The sequence below is a fragment of the Temnothorax longispinosus genome, chromosome 3 (assembly GCF_030848805.1).
Source record: "Temnothorax longispinosus isolate EJ_2023e chromosome 3, Tlon_JGU_v1, whole genome shotgun sequence".
Classification (NCBI taxonomy): domain Eukaryota; kingdom Metazoa; phylum Arthropoda; class Insecta; order Hymenoptera; family Formicidae; genus Temnothorax; species Temnothorax longispinosus.
This window is the reverse complement of record NC_092360.1, coordinates 15,727,886-15,742,605: the sequence shown is the minus strand read 5'-3', so window position 1 is coordinate 15,742,605 and position 14,720 is coordinate 15,727,886. Positions and strand designations below refer to the sequence as shown.

The 14,720-nt window shown below is 30.9% G+C and overlaps 2 pseudogenes; one reads left to right on the top strand and one right to left on the bottom strand.

Moving 5' to 3' along the window:
* Positions 1-4,990: 4,990 nt before the first annotated feature.
* On the bottom strand, positions 4,991-8,202 carry LOC139809602 (uncharacterized; annotated as a pseudogene).
* A 3,617-nt stretch (positions 8,203-11,819) lies between these two features.
* Positions 11,820-13,661, top strand: LOC139809601 (uncharacterized; annotated as a pseudogene).
* Positions 13,662-14,720: the final 1,059 nt, after the last annotated feature.

The window sequence follows — 14,720 nt, the reverse complement described above, 5'->3', positions numbered from 1 at the left end:
AAATTTTGTTAATAGAATGAGAATGTGAGCAATACCTTAACGAATTAATAATGCAAGGACATACAGACGTTATTACAACCATTCGAGAAAACTGTTCAACATTTTATGTGTTGCTGCAGAAGAAATTAGTAATGTCGGCGGACAAATTATACGCTAATGGCTAGTGCTGCTAGAAAAGATCGTAGTATTTTAAGGATACATGCTGTAGATGATATTGCTTGTCCCTCGCTTGCAGTTTGAAAATGTTTGATTATTAAAAACATTTGATTATTAAAATCTTACATTCAAAATAACGCTTATAGTAGATAAACAAAAATCTTGTCTGTATTTGACATCACACTTGTAAAAATTAAGCGTGTAAAAAATCTGCAAAAGAAATGTAAACGTGCAAAGAAACTATTGTCAATAACATCACACATACACACACAGAAAAAAATGTAAATAATTGATTTCTTTATTATTACAATAATTTGAATATTGAAATTATTTTGTACCATATGCTTTCTCACACTTATATGTATGTGATTAATAATAAAATATGTTAATGACAAATAATAAATTACGAGAGCGTATTCTGGTTTGAAAGATCTTAAGGACGTTCTCCGGAAAATCGATTTTCTCTAGATTTTCTTGAAACTGTGAATATACATTAATTTATAGGTGTGCTTTATGTGTAGTATAAATTTTAGTACCTTTTGCGGTATTAAAAATTGAGATATTGAGCTTCAAAGTTTTAACTTTTAACACGGAATTCCTATTCCGAGGTATTGTGAAACAGACATTTTAATAAATTGTGAAAAAAGTTTTTTCTAAATGTTTTTGAAAGACTAGTATATGATGCTTTATATATAAAAATAGAAATTAATAATATGCGATAAGTTTCAATACCCTTGCGGTACTCGTTTTCGAGAAATACTTGTGTAAAGTACGCGATTTGAAGTTAACTTCTTATTTTTTAGTTGTTATATGTAATATTTAGTAAATTAACTTTAGTAAAATAAATTTTACTTTTTAAGCATGAATACAAGTTGAGTATGACTGGAGCCGGAGAAGGTCTTTAAAAATAGGTATTTTTCAGGAATTTTTTATAGGGGAACGAAGAAAGCGTGTAACGTTAAACTTTGCATGTTCTTTTAATCTTATTTTAAAAATCTATTTTTATTTTTTAAGTAAGAAAAATATTCTTCTTTTTTGTTACTTTTATATTATATCTTGATCACTAAAAGACGTAAGTATGAGAGACGAAGTAAATGATTCTAGCTGTTCTAGGTATCAGAAATGTAAAAACCAAAAATTTTCTTATTCAGAATAAGTGATATGGGCTATCGTCTGAACTAGAATAAACATTTTCTTTTAATAAAATACTAATAAAATTTTGAAAAAAGTTATAATATTTTAAATAAAAAAGCCGCTCAGAATGGAAATATTGATTTAGTTCTAGTTCAGACGATAGCCACACTTCTCCTGCAGAATAAGAAAATTTTAGCTTTTTGCGTTTCAGATACCTAAAACAGCTAGAATTATTTACATCGTCTGTCATTTATAGTGACCAGGATATAACAGAAAAGAGAGCATTTTTGTTACTTAAAAAATAAAAATAAATTTTTAAAATAAGGTGAAGAGAGAACATGCAAAGTTTAACGTTATTCACTTTCTTCGTTTCTCTATAAAACATTCCTGAAAAATATATATTTTAATGATCTTTTAAATTAAAATATCTCTGTTAATAATTCTTTATACATTCTCTTCCTAACGTGTGTGTGAAGCTATCGCCTCATTTTGCAGAAACTCACAAATTATTGAGAGTTCTGGCTTCTTTCAAAAAACGCGTCAGTACAAACTGAGACGCTATGTTCACGCAGCGTCTCATTTTGTCCTACACAAGTTCCACCACTGTATCTCATCAGATTTTGCAAGATCTATAGTTCTATAACAGTTCTATAAAGAGTTTATCTCATCAGATTTTGCAAGATCTATAGTTCTATAACAGTTCTATAAAGAGTTCTGCCATATAAAAGCAAAAAAATTAATTATAAGGTACTAAAAAAAAATTACAATGCAACGAGTATACCGGTTGAGACGCCAGTTGAAATCTCGGAGTTCCGGTTTATGTAAAATATTTTTTGAGTAGTTTTGAGCATATTGAAACATTTTCTAAAGAGTTCCGAGCGTTAGAATCTTTGTGTTATATTTAAAAAAATTAATATTAACCGAAAAGTAATCATGACAGAAGATGATGAGACGCTGTGCGAAATCTCGGAGTTTTGGCTTATATAATATATTTTTCGTATAGTTCTGAGCATACTAAAGCATTTTCTAAAGAATTCCCGCCACTAGCTACGTTGTATATATATGTTTATTAACTTTAGCAAACACTAGCTACGTTGTATAATTTTTAAATAAATTAATACCGCTCAAAAATCAGGAATTTATCGAAAATAAGGTGAGAAACTGGCCGTATTTCGGCAGTTCTGTGAGTTCTGCTATAATTCTCGTGTAGTTCTGAACGTGTTCTAACGTTGTCCCATTTTATTCTGGCAATAAGCATTATTTATTCATTTTTTAAATCATTCTTATCGCTCGAGAAAGACCCTATTCTCGATAAATTCCTGACTTTCGTGCGTTATTAATTTATTTAAAAATTATACAACATTGCCAATGCCCGGAACTCTTTAGAAATTGTCTTAGTATGCTTAGAACTGTACGAAAAATATTTTATATAAGCCAGAACTCCGAGATTTTCTACAGCGTCTCACCCACATACCCGTAAATGCGTCTCTCTTGGTCGATAAAAATTATTTAAAATATGAATAAATAATGCTTATCGTCAGAACTTTTTAGAAATAAACGTTAGAACACGTTCAGAACTATACGAGAATTATAATAGAACTCACTGTTACCCATGTGTATCGTTTATTTAAGAAAGTGTTTTTATTTTTATCCAATTATCCTTCTGTTGTTGCTCGTAATTTGGCCGCTTGAACATGCATAGGTAAAATAAATTTAATAAGAGTGCAAGAAACATTATAAACTACCATTTTTTTCTCAATATAGTTAATAATATAATTATTGGTATGCATTTAAATATTAAATTTAAAATTTATTATGCAAAGTAAAGGTTTTTAATGTAAGACTTTTTTAGATAGAAAAGCATAGAACGGTGATTTCTATACATTACATTTACGAATTTTAGTTTTTATGTTTACAAATATTTATTTAATTAATTATATTTGCAATCTTTATATATTTATAAATTTCAAATATATATACATACATATATATATATATATATATATATATATATATATATATATATATTTATTTATTTAATTATAAATATAAAAATTAAAATTTGTATACAAGCAAATGTAACGTATATAGCGGGTATAGCGTATCGTCGATTTGTCAACTCGGGACTCGGCACTTGGCGAGACACGAGACGCGATACCCGAAATGCGTGGCATCGTGGTATAGCCGGCAAGCCGGCCCGTGCAAAGCGGCAACGTCACAGCTCAAGAGAAACAGCAGATCGTATGTCTGCCCTTCTCTCCCCGCTCGAAGCTTGCCGAGGGCCTAGCGTACACGGACAGAGGAAAGGCTTGCGCGACCAGCATATCCCCTCCATCTGAGTAGTTCGGACACGAACCATAGCATGGATACGAACCCATGTATCGTTACCCGAGTCCTCTCTGATTGTTACCGAGCGTAACGCCGTAGTTGACGTCCACTTTCTCAGAGGGCAGATTAGGACAGACGTCCCCCGAAGCCGGATGGCCGCTCTCAGGTTTCTCTCTGCTATTAGTAATATGTTTGTGAAATAAGATGGTCTTAAATGACTATGAATTCACACTAAATAAGGTAGCCTTAAGGTCATGCTTAGATGTGTTTATGAATCACATCAAGACATTCCCAAATAAGATCATCTTGAATAAGGTACGCCTTGAGCGTTTGCTTAAATCCCGCCTTATTTTTCAACTATGAATCTAGAGGGCATTTAAGACGGTACTTAAGGCATATATGTAATACTCCTATATTGCTAGTGGCGTATCCTCACAATAGGCGGTAGCGACGCCGAGAAAGTGAGATAGACATACAATATATATAGGTGATCATGTACTACGAACGTTATACGCATGCGCTGGCGTAACCGGTTTGGTGGGGTTGACTTGACGCTACAAATCTTTCTTCTCTTTCTGGCTGTGTTCCTTTATTCACTGCCAGTACTGAAAATCTATAGTTACGTGACGCAAACTATATATTTTCAGCACTGCCAGTAAAAAAAGAAAGAAGAAGAAAAATGCTTCGAAGCATTTGCAAATCCACCGCAGACTTAAAAAGCTGTATTTAATAATAAGATTTAAAAATTATCTGTTAAAAGAAGAAACAATATAATACAGTTATAATATTTATTTTTATTGTCTCTCTTATGCTATAAAACAAAAATGTAAATTATATAAAATAATTTGCTATAAAACAAAAATAAAAAATATAAAAGTGACATAAAAACAAAACGAAAAGAAAATTTTTATATAATATATGTACGCATCTGTATATAATACTAAAACTAGTAATAACATAATAATACTAAAACTATATACTTTTACATAATACTAAAATTATAAACATTTGTAAACATAATACATAAAAACTATTGATGACTAAATAAAATAAGTTTTGTATATTTTTGACGAATAAAATTATTTTTGATAGACATATTTTTGGCTTCGTGAAACAGTCTTACGTTTATGTATAATGATATTATATGTTTACAATTGTGTTCTATGATTGTCAAGTACATCTTGAGATAATATATGATTTTGCATAACATCACTAGAAAATGGAGATAATAATCTACGATATATAGTAATTGTTAAAAATTGTTTAATTTTATTTTTTCGCAATTTATTTGTATATTGCCGGATAGTTGTTTCTGACATTTTACAAATCCTGTATACATCATCAGATGGTTTTAAATATGGCCCTCTATTTTTTAGTTCTGATAACAAAGGCATTTTATCACCCAATAATTGATTTTTACAAAAATCACAAGTTATAATTTTATATAATTTATTACAAATATATCCTGCTATATATTGTACTATATTATCTATATATGGTGTGAGCTGCCAAAATGTGTTTATATAATCATGCTCAAAAATGAGTGTTTTTTCATCAGTATTATCTATTTCTTCATTTGCTATGGGACACTTAAACATTTTTGAATTTGATGATACATGTAAAATTTCTAAACTATCAGAAAGACAATTGCCGTTATCAAACTCTTTTAATTCATGCCTGATTAATAGACGTTTGTATGCACTTTTCAGTTGCAAAGCATTCGGATTATTATTAAAACCACCACGACTTCGTATAGCACTAAAAAACGTCTCAAGAAAATCTTGAGACAATTTATATGTTAATAAATACGTCATTCCTAAAGATTTTAAACAATCAAATAAAGGAAAAATATTTCTTAAACATATAATTAGTCCAAGAAATCCAGTTTTTCTGTTAGTTTTTAATATGGGAGTACCTGTTTCATCCTGTAATGTATTAATATAGTTTTCAAAATTCTTAGCATGTATTTGTAATTGTGTATAATTTTCAGAAGTTAATGGTTTGTTAAAATTATGCCGGGAAAATTTGTTTTTGCAATTTAATATATCACCCATGTTATTGAAGTTCAAACAGAATTCTGCAGTTGCTTTGCAATTAGCAAATTGACGTTTTATTGCAGGATCTGGTAACATTAACAAAAACATGAATGATTTATATACACTTTCACTTAAAGTTTGTATTGCTAATTTAACATTCATTTTATTATTTTGAAAATTTATATGTTTGCTACTGAGTTTGTTAGCAGCTTTTAAACCTTCTTTTTCTTGCAATTCGTGAAGATTAACTATATGACTCCATTCAATTTTTTCACCATTTGATGTTTGTAAAATCTTTTTGTCTCCTATAGCATTTCTTACTAATTTGATCATATGACAAAAGTCGAAAAACACATAACATTTTTCTGATGTAACAGGATTTGTAAAATATGGTTTAAAATCACTTCCATATGTAAAATTTGCACCCAAAGCAGTACACATGCTGATGTTACTTGGAGCACCATCAAAAGTAATAGAAAATACCTTACAATTTATTTTATGTAATTGTTCGAATGCAAGCGTTAACAGATTCGAGCGTTCTGTGCCATTTAAGGATCTTATTAAAAAATATCCAATTGGGACTTTCCAACTATCATTTAGAGATACTGCCATAAACACTAAAGCATTTTTAGCTGTAAAAGCAGATTTATTTGCATTATTTTCTTCATTTTCTAACGTACCAAAATCAATACCACCATGAAATTTTTCTTGATCAAAAATCATCTCTTCTCTTATTGCCATTTCATCTATAACTAAATTAATAATAAGAGGTTTAGAATTATTATTATTATGCAATGCAATGGCATTTAATGCTTCATCCGTGAAACCTGGAGATCCATTGACTACACGATACCAATTCCGTATCGTCGAAGGATTTGGTAATAAGTTATTCCACGTTTTTCGTACATAATTATATGCTTTGGGTGAATAGAAGTGTTAATGCAAAACTACGTATTTCAGGAGAATAACTACCACCTTTTTTCAATTTTCTTGTTACTATTGCCTTTACAGTTTCTGGTAATATATTCTAAAAGGAATAAAAAATAAAAATAAGCATATATTTGACTCAGCATTGCATATATCTTATTTCATTTTTTTAAATTAAATTTAATCAATACATAATACAATTTGTTTAATTTTTTATTATGTATTATTGTATATAAATTGTATAATTAATACATTGATTTACTTAATTCGTTATAATTATATAATAAAAAATATATAAATATAATTGTGTATATAATATGATTTGTGTAAAATGTTGATTGTATATAAATTATATATAATTAATTGTATATCTAAATTCATATATCTAAATTGTATATCTAAATTTCCATTAATATATAAAATATACTGTAATAAGTTCAATATTTTGAAGATCATGTTGGGCATGTATAAATATATAGGGAAGAGAAGAGCACATTTGAACATTGAGTACATTTAAACATCCTTTAAATTTTGATATTGTAGCATGCCATGAAAAATGTGTTAATTCAGGAATTAGTCACCTAATAGGACATTATTGATATTAATAGACACTAATGGCATCGATTTTGGTATATTTTAGTAAACTTATTAATTATGGTATATAGAATATGTAATGTCAAAATTTAAGGATTGTTCAAATGTACCTCCATTTTTCCTCTACAAAAAATATGTATTATTACTATTTTAACATATACTCTACCATTAAATGATCTCCAGCATCATCAGAAATTAAACTTGATTCTTTTAAATGAGACATTAAATCCTGTAATTTAGCAATTCGCATTACAAGCCTTCTATTTTAGTCTTGTAAAAATTTTATTTGTTTGCGTTTCTTTTCGTCCTCTGTTTTAATAAATTTAATTACTCTCCTCGCTTTTCTCGGTGTACTAACATCAAAGCTATTGATTTCTGATATATATCTAGGTTCTGCAAAAAAGCGTTTTTTCGGAGGAGAATAGCAGTCCTCTTCAGAATCTATAAAATATTTATTATTACAAAAGCATTATTACAAAAACATTCGTATTATTTTGCAATAAGAATGTGTATTTTTATTTGTTTTTATATAATTTACATTTAACTTACTTGAATATAAAACCTTTGATGTTGACGGAACATCACGATCACAATTTATATCATCAGATATATTTAAAGATGTTTTAATTGATTTTGGTATATTAGTACTATCTTTTAGCACATTTGATAATAATATTGGTGGATGATTTAAAGATATTTCTGGTAAAGTTGTTACATTTGTTGTTGAGACATCAGTAATATCTAAGTTGGGTATAATACCAAGAGGTAGTTTCCATTTTTCTTGTACAATTAAATTCCGAGGTACTTTAAAATGAAGTGAGCAAAGAAACAAATGGGATACATCATCTGTCTCCTGCAATCCGCAAATTTCAACCCATTTTTTACATATTTCTGGATTTTTCGGAAATCTAAAAATTTAATTTTTATTAATTTGTAAGCGATCGTATACTTGATTATTTTTTATTATTTGTCAATTAATTTACTTGTGTAAAGAAATCTTTTCGGTCTTTGATGCAAATCTTCCACATAGGTAAACAAGATCGCATTTTTATTTATTTTCTTTCACTCGTGGGTGCGACTGTTTATAAATAAATAAAGAAATATATATATATATATATATATATATATATATATATATATTTGAAATTTATAAATATAAAGATTGCAATTATAATTAATTAAAAAAATATTTATAAACATAAAAATTCGTAAATGTAATGTATAGAAATCCCCGTTCTGGCAAATTTGCTCTTATATAAAAAAAAGTCTTACATTAAAAACCTTTACTTTAGCATAATAGTATTTAAATTTAATATTGAAATGCATAACAATAATTACATATTAACTATATCGAGAAAAAAAGTAGTTCATAATGTTCTTTTTACTCTTATTAAATTTATATTAGCTATTAATGTTTATAAGCGGCCACGAGCAACAACAGAGAGATATTGAATTAAAATAAAAACAATTTCTTAAATAAACAATACACATGCTTAACGTTTCGACTGTACTTAGTCTTCTTCGGAACGGATTACTACGATAGAAGAAGATAATTATAAAAAAACATGATAATTAATGTTCAAGTTTACATACTAAAACATTAAACATTAGTCTAGACTAAAACATTAAACAATTATTTAATAATATAAACAAAGTAAACAATAATCTAATTAAATCACAAATATAAAAACGCCGGAATAATCGAATAAAACCATAACAAGATAAATTTATATTTATATTGAGAAGTGGTAAAATCTCTTCTGTCAGGAAGAGAATGTAAAGAATTATTAACGAAGGTATTCTGATTTAAAAGATCTTTATAATATATATTTTTCAGGAATTTTTTATAGGGAAACGAAGAAAGTGAATAACGTTAAACTTTGCATGTTCTCTCTTCACCTTATTTTAAAAATTTATTTTTATTTTTTAAGTAACAAAAATGCTCTTCTTTTTTGTTATATCCTGGTCACCATAAATGACAGACGGTGTAAATAACTCTAGCTGTTCTAGGTATCTGAAACGCAAAAAGCTAAAATTTTCTTATTCAGAAGAAGTATATGTGGCTATAGTCTGAACTAGAATTAAACCAATATTTCCATTCTAGGTTCTAGGCGGCTTTTTTATCAAAAATATTATTAATCAATATTAAATAAACCATTTACGATCTGAGCTTAGATTTTATAGTAGCCTAATAATATTTTTTATATACTATATTTACATATTTTTCCAACTTTAATCAACTATAATACGCTCCGATTAACTTGTCAAACTTACAACACAGCTCCTATTGGATTAATAAAATCCCCTCACACCCCTCTAATTAAATCGATTTAAATAATAGTAAAGAATTTACTACTCTAACAGGAGCTGTGTTGTAAGTCTGACAAGTTAGTCAGCGCGCAATTTATTAAGATTGGAAAAAATATACGTGTGATTATACATAAAAAATATTATTAGGCTAGCTATTAAGATCCAAGCTCGGATCGTACACGGCTTATTTAATATTGATTGATTGTATAACGGTCACATAAAACGGTCTTATTTCTCTTATATTATTAAAAATCAGAATAATTAATTTATTTTGCCAGTGAATAGAATAACAGTTAAAGCAGCTTAAATCGACAGTAACTGGCAATATATAACGTCTTTACCGATATGAACATTGAAAAAACCGTGAGCCAACTCGTTTTGTCGGATTCACACAGCACTTTTTCGAATCAATCATCGAGACATTATTAATTTCGACCAACGCTTTTGGTCAGAAGATGTAATTTCTAAATTAATAGTTTTAAATTTTATTAAAAATATTATTAAAAATATTATAACTTTTTTCAAAATTTTGTTAATAGAATGAGAATGTGAGCAATACCTTAACGAATTAATAATGCAAGGACATACAGACGTTATTACAACCATTCGAGAAAACTGTTCAACATTTTATGTGTTGCTGCAGAAGAAAGTAGTAATGTCGGCAGACAAATTATACGCTAGTGGCTAGTGCTGCTAGAAAAGATTGTAGTATTTTAAGGATACATGCTGTAGATGATATTGCTTGTCCCTCGCTTGCAGTTTAAAAATGTTTGATTATTAAAAACATTTGATTATTAAAATTTTATGTTGGAATGAAAAGGTTGGCAGCACTGCTCGGTGCAACCTATCTCTCTCGCCCTGTTTAAGTTTGTCGCCACGAGCGCGCTCTAGTGTTTTATGTAGTCAGTACGTTTGTGTGATCTAGAGAACGACGTGTTAAATATACTTTGGAAGAAAGAAGATTTTGTTCTCTTGTTTTTCCTCACCCAACCGAAATTTCCAAGAGGTTACGGGCCCAGCACGCTTCCGCTGCGCTAACTAATTGCCTTTTTCTTTGCGAGCGATATAAGTAGGCAAAGAAAGGGGAAAGAAGAGCGAGGCTTAAGAAAATTCTAGAAGGCCACGAGGCCGCTGAAACCGAGGAAAACTGCGATTCAGAAATAGAAATTGTCTCAACGGATGGGTAAAGTATAACATAAAAGCTATTGCTTGATATAATCAATAAACGCGTAAATATTTAATGAAAAAAAAAATAAGGAAAATGCAATTGTGTAAAAGGTTAATTGTACGAAAGTAAAAATATGGTAGGCACATTGGTATGCAGAGACCAATGAAAGACAATGAATCAAGCATATATTTAGAACAAAATAGATATATGTAACTTAGACGAGTGATATCGTAAGACGAAAGTGTGTGCGTTTTGTTTTATTATCGATGCTCTAGTGGACTCATGGAATTCGAGAAAGTTCGGTGTCGTCGGGTGGGTTCTAGTGTTGATACAGCGCGGTACGGGTTTCTGCATGCCGGTGTTTTTGTTTTGTTTTGCGTCTGTGTGTGGGACAGCGTTGCGTAGGAAACTTGATTGTTCCGGTGCGAATAGTCAACTCGACAAGTTTAATAAGACCACGTAACAATAAAACCTAATGATCAAAATAAAATCGACATTATTGAATTATCTTAATGAAATTAAAGATATTGATCATTAAACGAACGGAATCATTAAGGAATAAGAAGGAAACGAACGAGCATTCAATTGAATAGTAAATCAAATGGATTATTCTATTTACGGCAGTACTAAAATAACAAAACGATTAGACGAAAAACGATCTGGTACAATAGTTTACAAGAACGTAATCAATATAAATCAATAAATGTTAATTATTTGATTATTTTAATTTTTGTTTTGACAACCGTCGTAAATGAACCAGTCACTTGTTAAACAGAGAGAGAGAAAACGAAAGCTTGCGAGGGATCCAGAAAACAACGAGTAATAATGAATAGCGTTGATTTTAAGATTTGAATCAGCTTTAGACACAGAAACCTGCTTCTCGGGTGATTGGATTCTCTGTCTCAGTTGTGTTCACTGTGGAGAGGATTCTTGTCACTAGAATCATTACAGAAGTGTGTGATAGTAGCATGCATGGAAGTGTGATTTGTTTCGAATTTTTGGTGCTTGCTGTGCGGCATCGAGATTCAGAAGCATAGTCTCCTATCTGTCAGAACAGGAACTATAAAGAGGCATTACGACGTGTTGCGACTGCGACATTTGAACGAAAGGTAAATAATCGTGTTTTTACAGAGGAAAACGATACTTTCGTAGTGGCGGAAGATAATATGGCAGATAGCGAGCAAAACCGAGAGGACGGCGACGGTTCACAAAAACCAAAAGGTCAAGTGACTACTGTGGCTATTATGGAAAACTTCGAAGCTCAAGCCTCAGATGAGATTCACGAACACGGTCAGAACTCAGGTAAAATTAGCGAGATTGTTCAAAACATGCCTTGTTTAATCTCGATGAATAACGAATCGCAGGGTATTAAGAATATCTAATCTTTACAAAGAACAACGAACAGAAAATCAACGAAACTGTAACGAACAGTTGATTCGAATAATAATATAATAATAACTAAACGAATAGTGTAAAAGTAACGATAAATCAAACTTGAACAAATCTGCTAATTCTTCTTTGTGTCTAATCTCGCAGGAAAAGAGAATTCCAGTAAACTAACACAAAAATATATAGCCCTACAGGACATGCTGAATCGAACAATCCAGATGCAACAAGAAGCTAAAACTGAGTTTGGAAAATTATTAAAAGCTAAACAGGTGGAAACGACTAGTGAGAAAGCAGTTAAAAGAATCGATCAATCAAAGCCGCGAATAACGTCAATTGTCAATATGCCAGCGGTAAACTCTTCAACACCCGAATTTCGAAATTCAGTAGTTTCAGAAGATATGATTAGAAACATTTTCCGTGAAGAACTAAACAAACTAAACTTAGACACAAACATTCCGAAAAATTGTGCTCAGGAAAAGGAACAAACCACGCAGGCTAACAATTCGAATATGGCTGATCAAATAAAAGAAGCTATTCGAATCGAGGTTGTCAATAAAAACAATAGCACAAAAAGAGATTACAAGTTAGGTCCCCAAGTAAAGTTTGAACACTTTTATGAATTTTTCAAGTCAGAATTGCGTACCAACGATTTACTTTACGTTATAGACGAAAAAATAGCTCCCCCAAAAGGAACAAACGATCAAATTAAAGAAAAACATTTACACAGTGTTAGAGATATTCTAATTAATCGAATTGATCAGACATATCACTCTAAGATTCTAAGTATTCAAGACCCTAAACAAATTCTTAACGTGTTGAAAGAGTTTAAACGATGCGAGACAAATTTAACCAGTGTTAGCATAAGACGGCAATTGTATTCCATGGAATACAAAGAAAACGAGTCTGCGATGAAATTCTGGGATCGGTTCGAAGAGTTGATACGAAGTTATGAAAATATTCCGGATTCAACTCCGCTCTCTGACGAGGAAAAACGTGACGCCTTTTATAATGCAATATTGCCTGTTTTCCCAGAAGTCCAAACACTCGACTTTATGTTAAAAAATCAAACGGGTAAAGGACTAACCTATAGTACAACGGACTTAAATCATTTATAGTTGAAGCCGAAGCTAATCGAGCAAATGCAACTACTTCAAAGAAGACTGTATCTGCTTTCTCGGCAGCACGTTCGAAACGATGGGTGAACGAACGATGCTACGAATGCGATGACTATGGTCATCTTCAAAAGGACTGCCCGAGAAAAGGGCGAGGTCTCAAAAAATGCTATGAATGCAACAAATTTGGCACTCACAAAGCGGCAGATTGCTGGCAAAGGCTTAACAAGTCAGGTCAAGGACGCGGAGGAAAACGACGTGATGAAAATGGAAGATATGATCAAAGATTACATTCCAATAATAAACAATCTTTCAAGCCTCAGAGCCAAAGAAACCAGTTCAGAAATTACAACAAACAGCGAGGAACATTTAATAGAAACAACAGAGGGCGTACGAACGGGAACAAAAGCTTAAACAAATGGAATAAAACTAATCCCAACGGCGGTAACCAGCGTCAACAATCCTAAACTGGAGCGAACACGGTCCCAAAGGCGAATTTTGCATCCCAGGCAAATGACAAAGAAAACATGGAGAAAGGTATGTATAATGCTTTATTTTTACTTACGACCGGGAGAGAGACGATTGTAGAAGAACCTAACGACTGTACAGAAAATATTCAGTCTACCACTTTTGTGGCGGACTCGGGAGCCACTGAACATTTGACTTTCTCAAAAGATTTTCTTAAAAACTTTAGCGATGTAGGGATTAGTATAATTAAATGTGCAAATAAAGACGAAAAGGCAAATTTACTTACAGAAGGTCAGGGACACTTGTATTTACTTACTAACACGAAAAATAAAAGAACCTTTGTATTGAATAATGTCATTTACTCTAAATCACTATCAGAAAATTTGTTATCTTTACGACGCTTTGCGGAGGCCGGGTGGAACATACACTTGGACAATAAACGAATTGATATTTATGACCCCGAAACAAATGAAACATTTATTTCGGGCATATACGATAGTCCTTATTGGATAATTGAATTCGAAATCAACAAAAAACAGGATTTGAACGATGGGCAACGATTTCACGAGCTTTCGCCCACAGTAAACTTAGCTACAAATGCTGAGGAAAGATCAGTAAAAGAACAAATGCATGATATCGGGAAGACTTGTGAGTCGAGAACGGAAGTTCAGGGTGAAAGTGAGAAACTAACTGAAAAACGACTCGAATATGAACAAACAGGGAAAATAAAAGAAATAAACAGTCAGGAAACTCAGGAAGAAAAAGACGATGCTGTTAAAATGATTGATCAAACAACCGTTGAAACGACTGTTAAGACTACCGAGAAAACCTCAGAGAAATCAATAATTGAAAAAGATTATCTTAAACGAATAACTTCAAATTTTGATACAACGATTTTGGATAGAAAAATTGTTAATATTGACGAATTGCCCTCGGTTGATTTGTTGGATTGTGATTCACCGTTTACGGATTCTTATAATAATTTTATTAAATCTAATAAAGCAATGTTGTGGCATGTACGTATGGGCCACGCATCCCTTAATTACTTAAAAAAACTTCAAACGATCTGGACTGAAAATGAAGAACTCCAAAAGGTTA